Source organism: Papilio machaon, chromosome 17, assembly GCF_912999745.1.
Source record: "Papilio machaon chromosome 17, ilPapMach1.1, whole genome shotgun sequence".
Taxonomy (NCBI): Eukaryota; Metazoa; Arthropoda; class Insecta; order Lepidoptera; family Papilionidae; genus Papilio; species Papilio machaon.
This window is the reverse complement of record NC_060002.1, coordinates 1,672,677-1,689,413: the sequence shown is the minus strand read 5'-3', so window position 1 is coordinate 1,689,413 and position 16,737 is coordinate 1,672,677. Positions and strand designations below refer to the sequence as shown.

Genomic DNA, 16,737 nt, shown 5'->3' with positions numbered 1-16,737 from the left:
CAATATAGACATGTTACAAGAAAGAAGAGAACTTTCTTTAGAGTTTGGAGGGTTTTCATGACATTATTTTGTTACTTTTTAGTGCATTTTGTTTGAGTTTGTTTTTTTTTTTGTTTATTCATGAAAATAATCGTTTTCGTTAGCAGACATTATCCTTTGTACTCGTAAATTAACGGATGACTGCAATTTTCTTTCATCGTATATATAAAATTCTCGTGTCACGGGGTTCGAACTTGAACTCCACCGAAACGGCTTGACATCTATTTTTCATAACCCCCCCCACCTCCCCCATTTAGTTTTTTTTAACTGCGCGCGGACGGAGTCTCGGGCGACAGCTAGTTTTTTATTAAAACTAAATTATAAACAGCATTACCTGTTTTAAAATTTGGAGTAGATTGAGTTTTTAAAGCGTATTTTATCCACATTAATTTTAAAACGATGCTGTTATCAAGTTGAAGATCTGTTAAATCTTTCGTGATACATTGTTAACGACATTAAAATGCTATAAAAGTAAAAATCCAATTAATTACTGAATCGCATACAACTTGAGTAATCTGAGAGCATCGTGTAAAGTTATCTGAACGTAAAGATTGTCTTCGTACATAAATTATGGCGCTGTAAAGTATGATAAACGATGTATACGTGTATGAACGCAGTCGCACACCGCGTGATATGAGAGAAGCGTTATTAAAAGTGATGCAGAGTTGAAAAATGATGTCGCTACTTTTGTTGCAGGCTGTAAAGACGACTAACATTAGTCGCAGCGGGTGGTATAAGGCGATAGGGTAACGCAATAATCTAACTCGACCAATTTAAAATGGTACATTGAGAGTAGCTTTTGTAATACATTAAAGCGATTAGATAAACACTTTGAGGTGTCTTTTTAAATTAGTTACATCTTACCAACACTATTGCTCACGAATGTAATAATTATGATGTTAAATTATTAATCATGTTTCAGACGTTTTTAAATTATAAGAATTATGATTGAAGGTTATAATTAAAATATTTTTTTTCATTTAATTGGAATATAATACTTGTTATAACATGGAAACAATTTTATTTATTTATGTTTTGAAACGTATTTATATTATAAACTAGCTTTACCCGCGACTTTGTCCGCGCGGAATAAAAAAAATGCACACAAGATAAACAAGTTCCTATGTCCGTCTCCTAGTTCTAAGCTACCTCCCCATCAATTTTCAGATAAATCAGTTCGACCGATCTTGAGTTATAAATAGTGTGACTAACACGACTTTCTTTTATATATATAGATAGATAGTTCGTGAGTTTCAACTGCATTGTTTTATTCAATTGAAAAACAAAACATGAAATTTGTAAAATTAATTAAAACTCAAAGAAATATTTGAACGAATTTCCATCGTAGAAACATACTAAGCGTCGTTTAAGGCTTACTTAAGCTGTTCCTTGTAGATTTTTCCTTTAACCTTACACTGAGTAGATAAATAAAAACTGCTCGAATAAGCTACGTTGAAATGTGGTCTACTGTATGTGGTTAAGTGAAATGGTTAAGTTGATAAAGTCAATCGTAGTGCATGGTGAAGTTACACTACGATATAGAGTTACGAAATGCACAGAGAAGATTAATTGGAATCAGAGTCAAGTAGTTCGCGGTACAGTTTCCAATGTTTGGTTCGGATTCTCAATACAGTTTAGAACTAATATATTATGTATTAAATTTAAGTTTATATACATAATATAAGTTAAATAAATTTTGTCTCTTGAGATTCTTAATGCTTGAATCAAAAACATATTACTATCTTTCTTTTTCTTTAAATAAAGGGAGATAACATTATTTTTAGAAGTGTTTTGAGTGAGAAAATTCACAGTAAAAGGTTATTATATCTTACAGATATGAAAAACTCATCAGCTCACTATACGTCCCCACTGAGGGGCTCGGAGCCTACTACAAATTAGGGGTGACTACGCCATAGTCAACCAGAGCGAGTTAGTTGACTTCACACATGTCATTGAATTTGTTCTCAGATAGGTGCAGGTTGCGTCATGATAAATGTACATATGTAAATCGAAAATCGAAAAACACACTGGTACATGGCAGGATTCAAACTCTAACCAACAGATTGTAATTCAAGTGCTTAACCCCTGAGCTTTCGACGCTCTTATAATTAAAAAAAACTCACTGTAACTAAAAAAATATATTTTACCGTTGTGTTAAGTTTAATATAAAAAAATTAAGATTATCTAACATGTCTTTTTAATAATAATAAATTAAAAAAAAACTAACTAGGGTGACGCAGGGACCCTAAGTGGGCCTTGGCCTCCGACAACAAAAGTCTCCACTTTCTCCTATAATAATAAATTACGTCTTAGTTTTTTTTTAATAACAGGACACATTGGGGAGATAAACGTAGTTATTGTAATGCACGTCGACAAACACAAGCAATCTCTGATCGGAATATCGATTTAAAGGAAGCGACAACAAAAAGTGGCATTAACAACAATCAGGCGGTTGCACGCGATTGTTTTGTAATGTCATCGATCGATTGTGAACTTCGCACGTTTATTATCCGACTAAGAATAATATACACTAACAGCAAATTGTAAACTAAACTGTTTAATTTCTTGGATAAAACGCAATTCTAAAAACGAAAAAAAAAACATCTGTACAAAATATTAAATTGTTGTACTTTTCAGTAATATGTTATTAACCTTAGAATGGAAGGTAATAAATAAATATAAGATGAGAAATTACATAATACGAAATAAAACAACATCTTTGTTATAAAAAAAAATGGTTCGGAATGTCATCATATGTTATTTTGTCACTGATTCCTTTAGTTGTATTTGTTGATATTTTATAATATGCCTATGTATGATTTTGAAGTGTCGGAATTCAAAATCTGTCAGTTACATAAACAGCAGAATGCTTTGTAATCAGCGCCCGAACGACACGAAAACTTAACTTGTTTTTAATGATCGCAACGTTGAAAGAAAAACCATTTATGTGGTATTCATTAAGATTGAATAAAGTGAGTGATGTATAATTAAAATATTTACCAACAGCATTATGTTAAAAGACTGAACTTATTATTTGAGATATGGTAAACTTACTCTTATATCGACGGTAGACGGCAAGCGGCAAACGGAGCTGCAAGCGTCGACGGCATATGCGACGGCAATGCTGTACGGTAATGCTATCTGCATTACTTTGCGACCTTCATTTATAAATCGCATCTTAAGATAATAATTTCTTTCCGAATAATATCCTTGCTTTGAAGAGAAATCTATCAAAAAATGTATAAACTTTAATAAATAATACATATAATAAGTCATCGAAAACTTGGCAATCTTTATGAAACAATAAAATTTCGTTCTGTCCATAATTTAGGGTTCGTCAATTATACGTAACAAAACGAGTATTTATTTTATACGTGTGAATTATTTAACGCGCATATTCCTCAATCCGCGCTTCCTAACTTCGTCCCTCGCGCTGCGAACTTCGTCCCCTGCACCCCGTACTTCGTCCCCGCGCCCTGAGGCCGGCAAAGCTCGTTCGACGCAATTAACCATATTGTTATATTAATCGGATTTCTCGTCGTGTTACACCGAGTCCGTTGATGCACAGATAAATATCTTCTTATTGCCTATTTACTTTATGATTTATGTACGTCATCATGTATTAATGTCGGCTGAAATGGTATACGTTCTCGTATTATTAGGTTTGTTGCATTATTTACTTGGTTTTATTGTAAGAACAAATGAAGCTTACTTACGAGATTTTAAATGGACAAAAGAAATCGAAATTAAAAACAATCAAATATATTTTTTTTTATTAACAAATCTTTACTTTGAAGGGCAATAAAGTTGTTTTTAGGGTACAAGATTTTTTTCAGGTACATATACAAAAATTCTACAAGTATGACTGTCGATAGCTTCACAACAAATCAGTCTGTTCGTAAGCGATGATTACGGATGCGGAGGGAATCGAGTTAGTATCATCAAAGGCACGTTTGTGATTCTATTGAATCCGAAAAGAGGAAAACGGATTTAGTGTACACATGGATATTTTCATCGCATAAATTATTGTTATTAAACCTGTGTAAAAACAGTTTTATTATCTACTAGCTTTTACCCGCGACTCATTCTGCGCGGAATAAAAAATAGAAAACGGGGTAAAAATTATCCTATGTCCGTTTCCTGGTTCTAAGCTACCTGCCCACCAATATTCAGTCAAATCGATTCAGCCTTTCTTGAGTTATAAATAGTGTAACTAACACGACTTTCTTTTATATATATAGGTGACCTTTTAAATATAATTATTATATTGGTTCAGCAGAGGAAAGTAATTGAAGGTTAATCAAGTTCACACCTGTTTTAAAGAAGTAGATTGCGAACTTTTGGCCTTATTTTGTCTACTTATTAGATAAAATTGACTGTTATAAATAAACTGAAAAAATTATAATTTTATTAACTGAACGTAACACAGATAGCATTTCACATGCTATTAGTAATTCATTTTTATCATGAAATATAAAAAAAAAAAAACTTAAAAACCATACACAAAAAGTTAGTTAAACCATTTCTTTCACATCAACGTCAAAGAATTTATCATAATCAAGTCAGATACGTGATTCCGGACTGAACATGAACTTAGCTATCATCACATTTGTTCCCAATTAAAGCGTTGAAATACTCACTGGGAATGCCTTGAGTCGGCCCTGTAATTAATATCTTCTGAATGCTCTCACTCAGCACATGTTGGAGTCGTGTTACAGATTTATTGCATACTTATATTGTATTTTGATTTTTTTGATTACGTGTTAAATAGTTAATATCTTTAGAAACTTATAAAGTCGTTAAGTAATCATCAGATATAGTTTAGTGTTTGTTGATATCTAATAAGCGGACGCGGAAGAGGGCGCGATCGAGCGGTTAAGCTTACTTGGAATAACGAATTAATCGCGAGCTCCGCTGCTGGTTAATCGTAAACACTTTCATACAACGTCATATGTTTGAAATTTTCTGCGCCAGCGCCCTCTCGTTAAATAAGTACTTACTGTGGGTTTCTGCAACTAAAATCTCTGTTTAAAATATGTTATTATCTCTATTTTGTCAAAGATTAATTACAAGGATGACAAGGATTTTGGTTTGTCCAATGATTGTCAAAGTGTGTTAAAACCCCCTGGGATCCTTAGAGAGCCGATGATGGTAAAAGATGACGGAAAATAAAGCACTGTGAAGCACTAAGGTGCACACTAACCAATAAATTTTGAAATCTCTTGTTTAAATGTACGAGACAATGTTGTACTCTTAAAAAAACGGACAGTGTTGACGCCCCAATTATCTTTGTATCAAAAAAGTAAAATTAGCATCCTTAATTAAAATTGTAATAAAATGTTTTTTGTTGACAAAACTGTCTTCCTTTCTTAATTACTGCGTCAATAAAAATGAAATGTGTGTTTAAAAAGAAATGACCAACAGACCGGTCACACAAAACAGTAAATTTAAAATGCAACACGATATCACCTAAAGCTAGTTTCACACAAGGGTAGACAGTGCAGCACAGCGATTGTTTGAACACAAACTTACTGTAGTGTCTTAGACAAAGTAGCATTTGACTAGCGATATCGAACACCAAATGTATGAATGTAGCAATAATATGCTAGTCATGTATTTATTCCTATACATTTGGACACATTTTATCGATTGTACTAGTGATAAGGCTAATCGAATGTGACTGTTAGATTTCTGTCTCGGCGCAGCGTTGTAAGTTCAAACAATAGCAGTACTGTTCTGACCTACTGCTCTGCACACTGTTCATGTCTTAGTGTGAAACTAGCCTAATGTCCGTTTTTAATTACAAAAGGTTCCGCACCTTGTCATATCCGCTTCGTTGAATAAACACAGACTAAACAAACAGTCCATTTTTTTAAGGGTGGCGACTTCGTTATCAATGTTTCGTTAGCCCGACACGCTTATAGATAATGGTCGAGGCGGTCAATATTTGGATATGGCTTCTTCATTTTATACCGGTTTTAAAATGCATTCCATTAGGTAAAAAGCATATAGCATTAAATATAAGAACGAAAGAAAAACAAATGTAAAAAATTTGTCATGTTTAACAATTTTATAATTTTGGTAGCATTCTGGGAATATATTTAACCAAATCAAATTAAAAAAGAAACTAAATTAAAACATGTATAGTCATATTTAAATGTACTATGAATTAAAAAAAAACACAACGTAATTTTATATATTAAGTCTCGCAGAAGCGATTCCAATAAATCTAAGTCAGGAATGAAATAATAATATTAGAACAGTTGTAGAAAGTCGGAACATGATCTCATTTAAAGTTTAACGATAAATCCTAAAACGAAATTGTTCTCACAAACGCTCTAGTAAATAAAGATTAAAGTATTAATCTGTTAGCTCCAAAACTCTAACTCATGGCCTGCTTCCTAAAGCAAAAAACTTTTGACTTATTTGTATTGCAAAGTTTTCTTCGAATTACGGAAACTTTAAATTAAAAAAAATTAAAAAAAAATAATCACTGAGCAAATCTAAAAAAGAACACGGGATATAAATTTTAATTCTTACTAACTATAAAAAATTCTCGTTATTTAGTTTTTAAATATTTCAAACTTCTTGATACAAACGATATAAAAATGGTATGGTATAATATGCGCAACAAAACATTGCCTTCTTAACAATTCAGCTCTATTTATTTATACCAAAGGTTAATAAACGCATTATTTTTATACTAATTGATAAACAAAATATGTAGTTACCTTTACACTTGTTTAAGAGCGCAACAGTCTGTCTATAGATTACCTGTAAACATTAAAAAATTTAAAACCATCAATAAGATCGGATTGAGTCGTTTTAAATATTTGGGCTTTTTAGATGTCCTATCAGAACATACATTAAAATTTGACACTGCATTAGTATTAACGGAAGATTATTACGACTTAATAGTGCGTGTAGGTGTAGGATCAAAGAAACGTTATGCGTTTCGGCTAACCATTCCGAGATAAAGGCGTGTTATTGAGACGCCTATACTCTTAGAATGGAAGATTACAATTTTATTTACTGCCTCAAAACGTTTGATAATACATGTCTTAATTAACCAAGCGAGAGAGGACCCGTGCTGCATGCTTTTAGTTGAAAAACTATAAACTATCGAACCACTACGAAAATTTGTTCTAGAATGTATTTTATTGCGATGGATGTAAAGTTTGAAATTGGTTTGGAAATGGAAAAATTTAATCGATCAAAAAACATATGTAACGTAGCACTATTTAATACATTGGTAACTGGTGCTTTACATGCGTTTTGTCGGCAACCAATATACATTTGTTTCGGAGTGATTTGATTACAAAATGTTTTTTCTACACGTTCTATCTAAATACAATGAAAATAAAGTTATTTGAAAAGTTTAAGAAACTAATAATGGTTATAGTTGAAGATGAATCTATTATGAATGACGTTCCTGTAATCTCTGCTTTTTTTCAATTAAATTTTAATACTGTAGCATAAAACAAAGTAGACAAACTCTTTTAGATCGTTTAGGATGATATTTATTTGGAGTAAGTCGAATCAATCACAACCGGTAATCCTGTTAGGCTATAAACAAACTCGGACAAATGCCGATAAAGCTGAGTTTTACGATCTGCCACCTCGTTTATTACAGAAAGCGTTCGGGCGAAACAAAAGTAAAGGGAATCGAGTATTAACAAATAGGACCGCACTCAATGGCATTGTTGGTAACACTAACAAATTTACGATGCGATTCCGGCCGATACAAAGAGTATTGGAATATTTGATGTCATTAAAATGTTCTATCGTTATCTACTTATGGTCTGATTTAGATTTATTTACGACATTCCGATTCGGGCCATTGTATACAGTTTTAATGATCTATGTTTTTATTATTTGATTTATTAGTTTATATCCTAGTTATTTATGATTCAATTCTGGCATATCTTCTTTTTCAAAGAATCTTATACTTTGTTTATTTACATCTTAATTTATATTATTGCATAACATTAAAATGTACATAATATTTAACTGTAAAGAACCACTTGCATTTCAAATTACTAAAGTCATTTTTCCACGTCAATGTTTGTGCTAGTCATAGGTTCCTGTCAATAGCTGTATGAGGAAAATAGCTAGAAATTTGTATATCATATTTTCTTCATTATCAGAATGTAAAATATTGTGAATGATTATTGTTTCAAAAAAAAAAACAGGAAGGCACCTTTAAATAATACGAATGCCCAAAGAAGCTTTTAACAATCATTGAGATAAAAACGTCAGTATGACAAGCGACTCACGACCGAATCGGAATCCGAGATTGTCAGGATAGGCAGGCATGTAACAGATTCGAAACTCCACTGACAGGGTCGCAGCTCTCGTCCCAGTAATAAGATTAATGCTACTCGTGCCCTCGGGCGAGATAAGATTTCTTAGCTGTGGAAATAAAGAAAAATGCAAGACGTCAAACCGGCTGTTACATATTACGTGCTTATAGCACTGGCTTTAAAGCTAAAAGATTGTGCTAATATTAAATTTGTCAATATATTGTGCAGTATAAATTCTTACGTACAAATTCCATACTAATGAGGTACGACAAAAAGCTACAGACAATATTATCAATATAATAATGAATGTCAACAACATCGATCAAATGTTTACGGCCTTACTGGGTTTGAAAGACAACAATAGCCTCTAACACATACTAAGAGCAATGGATATGGAATGAAACTAGTTTAACAATAAATATAGAAAAAGAGTCTAAATGAATTTGTTTTAAATAACCTTTTTACAATTTAAGTTTCAAGAGAATGAACCATAAAATAAATCGAAGGAACAATTCTTTTACTACCTCCTTTAGCGTTATCAATCTCATCAGATAAAACTATTTCGTGTGTATTCGGTGTACGGTGATTGACGTCGGATACTTGTGGAATTGCTTTCGTAACTTCGTTCACTGTTCCATCAGCGATCCCACCAAAGCTATGATTGTTTGATAGAATCGTAGGCAAGAGGCCATTACCAAGATTATAAGAAAAGTATTTCGATTACGCTCTGCGTTTACGAGAACTCCCATTAGAGAAATTGTCTCGAATTTTGTAGCGCCTTGAAATTTTAAAAGGAACAAAAATTCGAGGCGCTCACAGAATGAAGAAATTAACCCGAAATCGGTTGAACTGCGGGAAGATCGCTTAATCGTCGACGGGATGGAACCGGTCGTGACGATGTGAGGTCAGCGTGTGTAAGCTTTGTTTATTCTGATCACTCGGTTTATTATTTATGTTTTTCGTCATTGTGATTTCGACTAAGGCTATTAGACTAACTTTCTATTTTAATTTGTTTGATTACGTCTTTTTCATTAATCATACCAAAAAAAAATTCTTTTTGGTACAGTACTCGTAAGTGTTTGTATCGGTAAGATTTCATTTAAAAAGTCTATACTTCTAATCATATTTCAATAATATAGATTTCTGGTAATGTCTATTTTGACTGTGCGATAAAAGGCTTGATGTAGGTTTAAGATAAAATGTAATTGAAATTCTGCTTACACTTTTTATGCTTTCGACTAATCTTTAGACTAATCTTTCGTCACCAACATAAATAAAACAAACGAAAGTTTATGTTTATACTTCAAAAAAAAAAATTAAACAATGAGATTGAAATTCAATGCATAAATTACGTTCGTTCTGAACAGGTCGGATATAAGACAAGGCGAAAAGCAAATAGCCGTATATTCACATGAATTATATAATATTGTACGTAAAGAGCCAAGAGCATCTTCTATGAGATATGAGATCGTGCCTCTTGCCTGATTACAGAAACACTGGCATTTTAATACTATGAATTCTGATTTTTTTTGTATTTATACGAAAAATTTATGTCCTTGGTAAGAAACTAGTATTAAATACCTTTATAAAGCTTTGTGTAGATTGATGTTAACCAAAGCATATAATCTTAACCTAAAAAATAAGGTAATAAATCTAAAATACCTTAAATATTTACATTTAATATGTCTCTCTTTCTTTGCAATTATAGTGATATGTTTCTTTTTTTCAGTAGTTTGGTGATTAAAATATATATTCACAAATTATGCATTTTTCCTCGGTAATAATTTAGTATTCATTTTCTGTATTTCTGTACTTTAGTTTCGGATTCTATTCATTTGACAGAATCCGAAAGCGACAGCGTGACATAATTATACGACGTGTTTCCGATCGCGAGTACAAAATCTAATGATACATCTTTAAAGGTATCAAAAGTAACTCAGAGCGAAAAGTTTTATCGAATGTTATTATCTTTCGATTATCATAAATGTTATTCCTCGCTCGATGATAGCTGGGACCGCCTACCCGAAGTCACCTTTTTACAAGTTCAAAGGTCGTTGATGTATTAATTTTAGACAAAGTCATAATTTCGAGTCATATTTCGCTCGACTAAAAAGAAAGATTTTTTTGCGGTTTAATGCGTAGAAGCTTAAACAGCTTCACCGATTTTGAAGACATATAATTTTATTCATATTATTTAAGAATACTTATAGTGTTAAATCTATGAGTTTAATTATTTTTAAATTAAGAAAAAGGTTGTTATATCGTGATCAAATCACTATGAAATTTATGAAGCCAGTTGGTTTTGTCAGTAGTAGAAATAAAAAAAAAAACTAATTAAATTAATCAACTAATATATATAATATAATATAATATATTTATATTACTATATAAAAAAATATAAAATACGGAACCATGGAATAATAAACATTTCACACTTGTTGTTTTTTAATATCGTGGATTGTAGTCAGGTACGATTTGAATAATGCCGTCATGGAAGCCGGGGATGAAATAAACAGCTTAAGAATGAGAACCGAAATAAATATTGCCTTGATTCAGCTTTACATTCATTTATTGTACCATTGGAATATAAATTCTTTGAAATATTAACTTCCAGTACAAATGGTGCTTTAATATATTCAACTTCTTTGTAATAATAATAAGTATATCAAATTGAATGTATAAAGTCATAAGTTAAAAATATAAAAGTTTAGTCGTATTTCAATTTTATTTTATAATATCTTTGTATAAGATCATTAGTATAAAAATTGTTATGACAACGAGATGAACTCGCCAAAATAGCGAAGTAATCGCTGCCCTTAGACATAGTATTTGGAGATGCATCGCCTTTAATCAACAGAAGAAGCGAGGCTCAGAAAGAGGTCACTTCCTTGACCAGGTCGTTCCCTACTCCAGCAAATCCAACTCCTTTTCTTGTACGAAGAGGATGGGATCGCATGCATGATCGAACGATGGGTACGCACTCTCATCAGACGAACGCGGAATTACTTCCACTTCAAGCCTATCTTCTGTTCGGTTAATGTATTTCACCGATCAAGCCTGACCATTCGTGCAAAAGATGATATTGCAGGCGCTACTACTATTCTGACACAAGCCAGTCCAAGTCCTGAAATTCGTCTGATTCTTAAGGATGATAAACGCTAGCGGTGAATACATTATAATTTAATTTGATGTGGTTTGTTTCATAAAAATATAGAACACGTATTAATTTGATCTTTGCTTAGTACACTTGTAAAACATTCCAAACTTGTAATTGGAACAGATCAGAAATATCTTAGGAATTTTTAAAAATAAAAATACAATATATAAAGACAAAATCACGATACGATCAAAGGCCATACATTTACCAGCACCGCGGCGTCAGTGTAATGGAATAGCTTTGATCAAAAGAGAAAGCGAAGACATGTTTATAGACGATACCTCTTGTTTACAACGGGGACCTTTTGCGACCAGTAATTTATTTAAATTCACTACAGATTCACAATTGTTGGGAAACGCTACTGGATTTATATGCATCTTAAAAGTTCACATATTCAGGACTAATACAAAAATGCTTAGAGATAAAGATACTAAAAAAATAAGAGAGTGAAGGAGAAGATTAGAAGTTAATTCTTATCAGATATTTGATCAAGAGAGAAAGAGGGATAAGTGACAGAAATTGTTCAAAAAGTTATTGAAGACGACAAAAAGTTTTACAAATCTACATTTTGAAACAGAAATTTAATTCATAGTTTTGGACGCTATTCACGTTACAATATATTTCACCGTGAGTATATTGAACTTAATTCAATAAAGTATCAGAGCAAAACAGACAAAGATTGTTCTACATAAACAGTTCAGGTATACCCGTTTCACCTTTATCGTCCTCATTTGTGACAGAAGCCCCTACGTAGCCTTAATGCCCTAGAGACCGAAAACAAATTGATAAGAGGACTCCGATCGATCATCTGAAGTCTCGAACCACGTGTCTGAGTAATCCATTATATCCTTCCAGTTAATAAAGCGCCGTCGAGACTTATTTACAAATTGATAAATACGATACGCTACCGGAGTGACGACGTGTCAACGATAACACGACAAACAGACGCTTTTTATGATAGCAGGGTTTTTTATGTTGCTATTTTATATACGTAACATAAAACGTAATCAGAAGAATGAAATATGAAATGGTCTTGCACAACGTGTTATGATTTATGAATATTTTACAATCATGGCTTTTGTTATCGTATCGCATGTGGTAAAGAGAACGTTATGTATGAGTGTGAAGGTACACCGGTAGAGGTAGGCCTAGGAAGAGATGGATGGATTGCGTGAAAGGTGACATGATCTAGAAGGGGGTGACATTGGAGATGACGGCAGATTCATTTGGAGGACGGAAACCTGGTGCACCGACGATACGTAGGTGGGACAAGGTCAAGGAGGTTCTAATGATGATGACAAAAGTACCGTTGAAATCTGCATTTCTTGAAATATAACTAAATTAGATTAAGAAGTAAAATTTGCTCGTCAATAACTGTTGTTTAACTATTGGCTCTCTTAAAAATTAATACAAAATGTGGAGGTAGGTACTTACCAATAAACAAGATAATATCATCAAAATGTAGTTTAATTTAAGTTGGTAGCATCATTTACTTTCTCAGACGTAGGAAATGAGTAGTTGACTTGAAAATAAACCGGCAAGACATAAAGTAATATCAGGCGAATCTAATGAACTTGTCAGGCGGCGAGAATTTAAAGGTGCAGGAGAACTGGCATGAAGTAATTAAAGGAAAATCGTGCTTATTGCGTCGCTAAGAATAGTTCCCCTTTGTACGGAAATTATAGGTTGATTGGCTCGTTATGTGAGGACCACAAGGTCTATATTTGCATGTGATACTAACGAGCTTGGCTATTCCATGTCGCCTACTGTGTGCATATAAATTGTATCTGCCGTAATTAAGCTCCTTGGACTTGTGAATGTATTCATTAATGTTGGTTCATTTGTTAACGACAACAATATTTGTTTATATAATATTAAAATATATAGCAACTTATAAGAGTAAAAATAGACGAGAATCACTATTAAAGTTACACAAGTTAACTTAGAATTTATTCTACACATTTTACATAGTTGAAATCAACAAACTCAAACACAACAATGTCATCATATTTCCTGCACGATATCAGGTTTATATAAATAATAATTTAAGATTAGCCGCCGTTTGCGTCCAGAAGCTGTTTGAAAATATCAGCAGGCGGTCTCACTTCCCAATTAAACGAGAAAAATGTATTCGAAAATTTTATTAACACGTACTATATTATAATACGGCAAAGTCTATCGCAGACTATTAATTAGGCAAAGTCAAGTCATAACAATAAAATGAAGCTTCAATTACTCGTAGATTTGAACATAAAGCCCCACGCAGAAGCAATAGCGTTAATTAAACATGCAGCATCTTTTCACAGCTATCTTAGTGGGGAATAGTTTTTGACACGCACTTTATTCTTAAAAGAAACTTCACTAATCAAAATATTATCAAAAAGTCACTGGAAAAATGGAATTTGAAAATTTGACAGACGTCAGTATATCGTTTTTAAGTAGGCAAGATTTCTTCCCATTTTTTTTTGGTTTTTTCCACTTTTGGTTATTAATAATTTCAATAATTTGCAAGTAGTATAGCATTAGAACATCTTTACATGATAGTGTTGCTGCTAATTGATACATTTTTAACGAATATATCATTGGAAAGTTTATGCTGTAAATGTCCAGTCACCATCAAAACACGTTAGCATGGTCGTTTATCATCCTACTGTAAAAAGTGAAATAGAGTTGAGATTGAGCTGTGAATTACCAATTCGGCTCGTCTCGTCACCGAGATTATGATAAAAAATGTACAAATCGCTTTCCCAGTCTAGCCACTTTTATACCGGAGAGAGATAAATAATGGATGCGGCAAAGTGAAAATGAGGCAGTCGCAAATGGCATTTTTCACACGGAAGACATCGCCCTGTATCGGAGCACTTAGTTTAATTTCCTTCTTTGAAATCCTTTTTAATATTGTTACATTTAGATTTACTCGTACATAGCTTGTGAACGGATAAATGTACTTTTAAATCAACGAATGTACATAACGTAATTCTTATCTTCAAGTAACTATACCTTATCTTATCTTCAAGTAAGTCGGAGGTTTTTAGTCATGGTTTTTAATCACTTCCCTAGATCAGTTTGAATTACCTAACAAAGTTAGTTTTAGTATTTTTCATTTACTGCTTCATTAATTTCAAGATAGCCAGACAATACTTACTTTTATATTTCCTGTGCTGACTGACTAATTAGTTAAGTCAATGCTATAAATGTAGACTTGTAATTAGCTGTCTGTTAACTATCTTGTTTATGATACTGTTGCTTTCTAGCTGTAAGTCTGCCATGTAAGTAAATAAATAAAATAAAATAAATAAAAATGAAATAAAATAAAAATAAAATAATTGAAGATGAATTAAAAAAATTATGCTTCAAAAAACTGTTTAAGATATGACAGAGGTAAATATGGATGACTTACCAACATTTAAATGCGCAGTGAATCAACGTAACTATTTGTTTAGCGCAACAGTTGTTGATTTAAGGATAAACGCACATTGAACCTTCGTCCGGTCTTATCGTGTAGCCATTTTATCAGATTAGATAAGTTGCAGGTCAATATTCTTGTATTAGCTTTATGTAGTAAAGTATTAATCTTTCGCAGTAAAGCTTCCATAGCAAATGTAAGAAAAATCAAAATCAAACCAGATTTTAAAGCTAATAGCGAAATTATTTTCCCAGTATATTTGGAATTAAAATGAAAATTAAAACAGACTTTACACTTTTAGGCTTCGGTGGTTATTGAAATATATGGATTAATCTGACCTCTTTCTGTTTACTCATAGACTTAATCATCATCAGATCACTTAGGGTTAAGGTTAGGGGTGACTAGGCCATAGTCAACCACACTGGCACAGTACGAGTTGACGTAACACATATCTTTGAATTTCTCAGATATGTGCGGGTTGTATCACGATATTTTCCTTCACCGTAAAAACGTCGGATAGATGTAAATATGTAAATCATAAATCGAAAAACACATTAGTCCGTGGCGGAATTCGAACCCAGGACCTGAAAGTGAGGTGTTTAACCAATGAGTCACCGACGCTCCATTTATTGTTTAAAACAGGAATTGTATTATAACACGAAATTTTTTAATTACTTAAAAATTTCGCTGAATATTTATCCTAAAAGTAGGATGAAAACCCTTAAAATATTTGTTTGTCTAAAAACATCCAAATCTTGTTTATTAGGGTAGTTGTAAATTTTAAACACCGAGCATATGGTACGTTGCGTTGTAGCCCTAAAGGCACTGTAACGATTTTATTTGATCAGCTTGCAACCAGAGGAAGTGCAAATATCGGTACCATGTGTGTTCCAATCTCTCTATTTCAATTCAGATAGAAGGTTTTAACGGATCTAGATTTTGTCGTATTTAACCTAGGGTAATATATTAAAACATATTTGTAAGTGAATGATAATAAAATAAAAACTATAATTCGAAATACACGAATGAGTTTAGTTGAAATAAATTATGTGTAAAGGTATTTTTATGTGTTCTTTTGTTTCTGAATAGAACGCATTTGAACACGTACGAATCCCACATAAGATACTGCTTAAAAAAAATAACAATACTTATATGGATGACTTTATTAAATGGGAGATAGAAAGTTAATAATGTAATTCAATTATTGTCGACTAGACAATAAATATCGTATCATTTATAAACAAGTAATATTTTTGTGGTATCGAATTCAATTGTCTGTATTCATTGTTTAGTGAATTGAGCCTCTTTACTCGAACGGTAAAAGGATCTTCATTATCTGGAAGACGAGCCGATTTCGCGAATTGGAAATTCGATTACGTGTTCTATTTTTGTAATTTCTCGTCTGTTTTATAAAACAATGTAAGATTAGCGTGGGTTTCCACAATATGGTTGTACTGCGGCAAAAATTTCACATATGAGTCAGAAAAAACGGCTGTTGAAAATTACTACGAAAATTTTTGTTTTATTAATAAACTAGCTATCGCCTGTGACTCTGTCCACGGGTTAAAAAAACTTAATTAGTAGTCTATGTGTTCTTCCAGAGTATGTTCTACATCTATGCCAAATTTAATCGAGATTCGTTGAGCCGTTCTGGTGATACCTTGTAACAAACATCCATCCATCCATCTAAATATTCGCTTTTATAATATAAGTAAGATATATACATGTTAAAAACATAGGCTTAGTTAATAACAGTATTAATTTAAGTGAAGTTAATGTACTAACTTTATTATCTAACGCTATAACATTACACGAACACTCCAATGGAGTTG

At 32.4% G+C, this 16,737-nt stretch overlaps 1 protein-coding gene across 3 annotated transcripts in view; it reads right to left on the bottom strand.

Moving 5' to 3' along the window:
• LOC106708723 overlaps positions 1-16,737 on the bottom strand; it is a 105,914-nt gene that overhangs the window by 65,297 nt on the left and 23,880 nt on the right. Inside the window, exon 1 of one of the 3 annotated variants that reach the window (XM_014500270.2) lies at positions 6,771-6,804. The exons of the other annotated variants lie outside the window; for them this stretch is intronic. The gene's annotated coding sequence lies outside the window, so the exon portion shown is untranslated. Of the gene's footprint in view, positions 1-6,770; positions 6,805-16,737 lie in introns of those variants that run through there. 3 annotated transcript variants of the gene reach the window in all.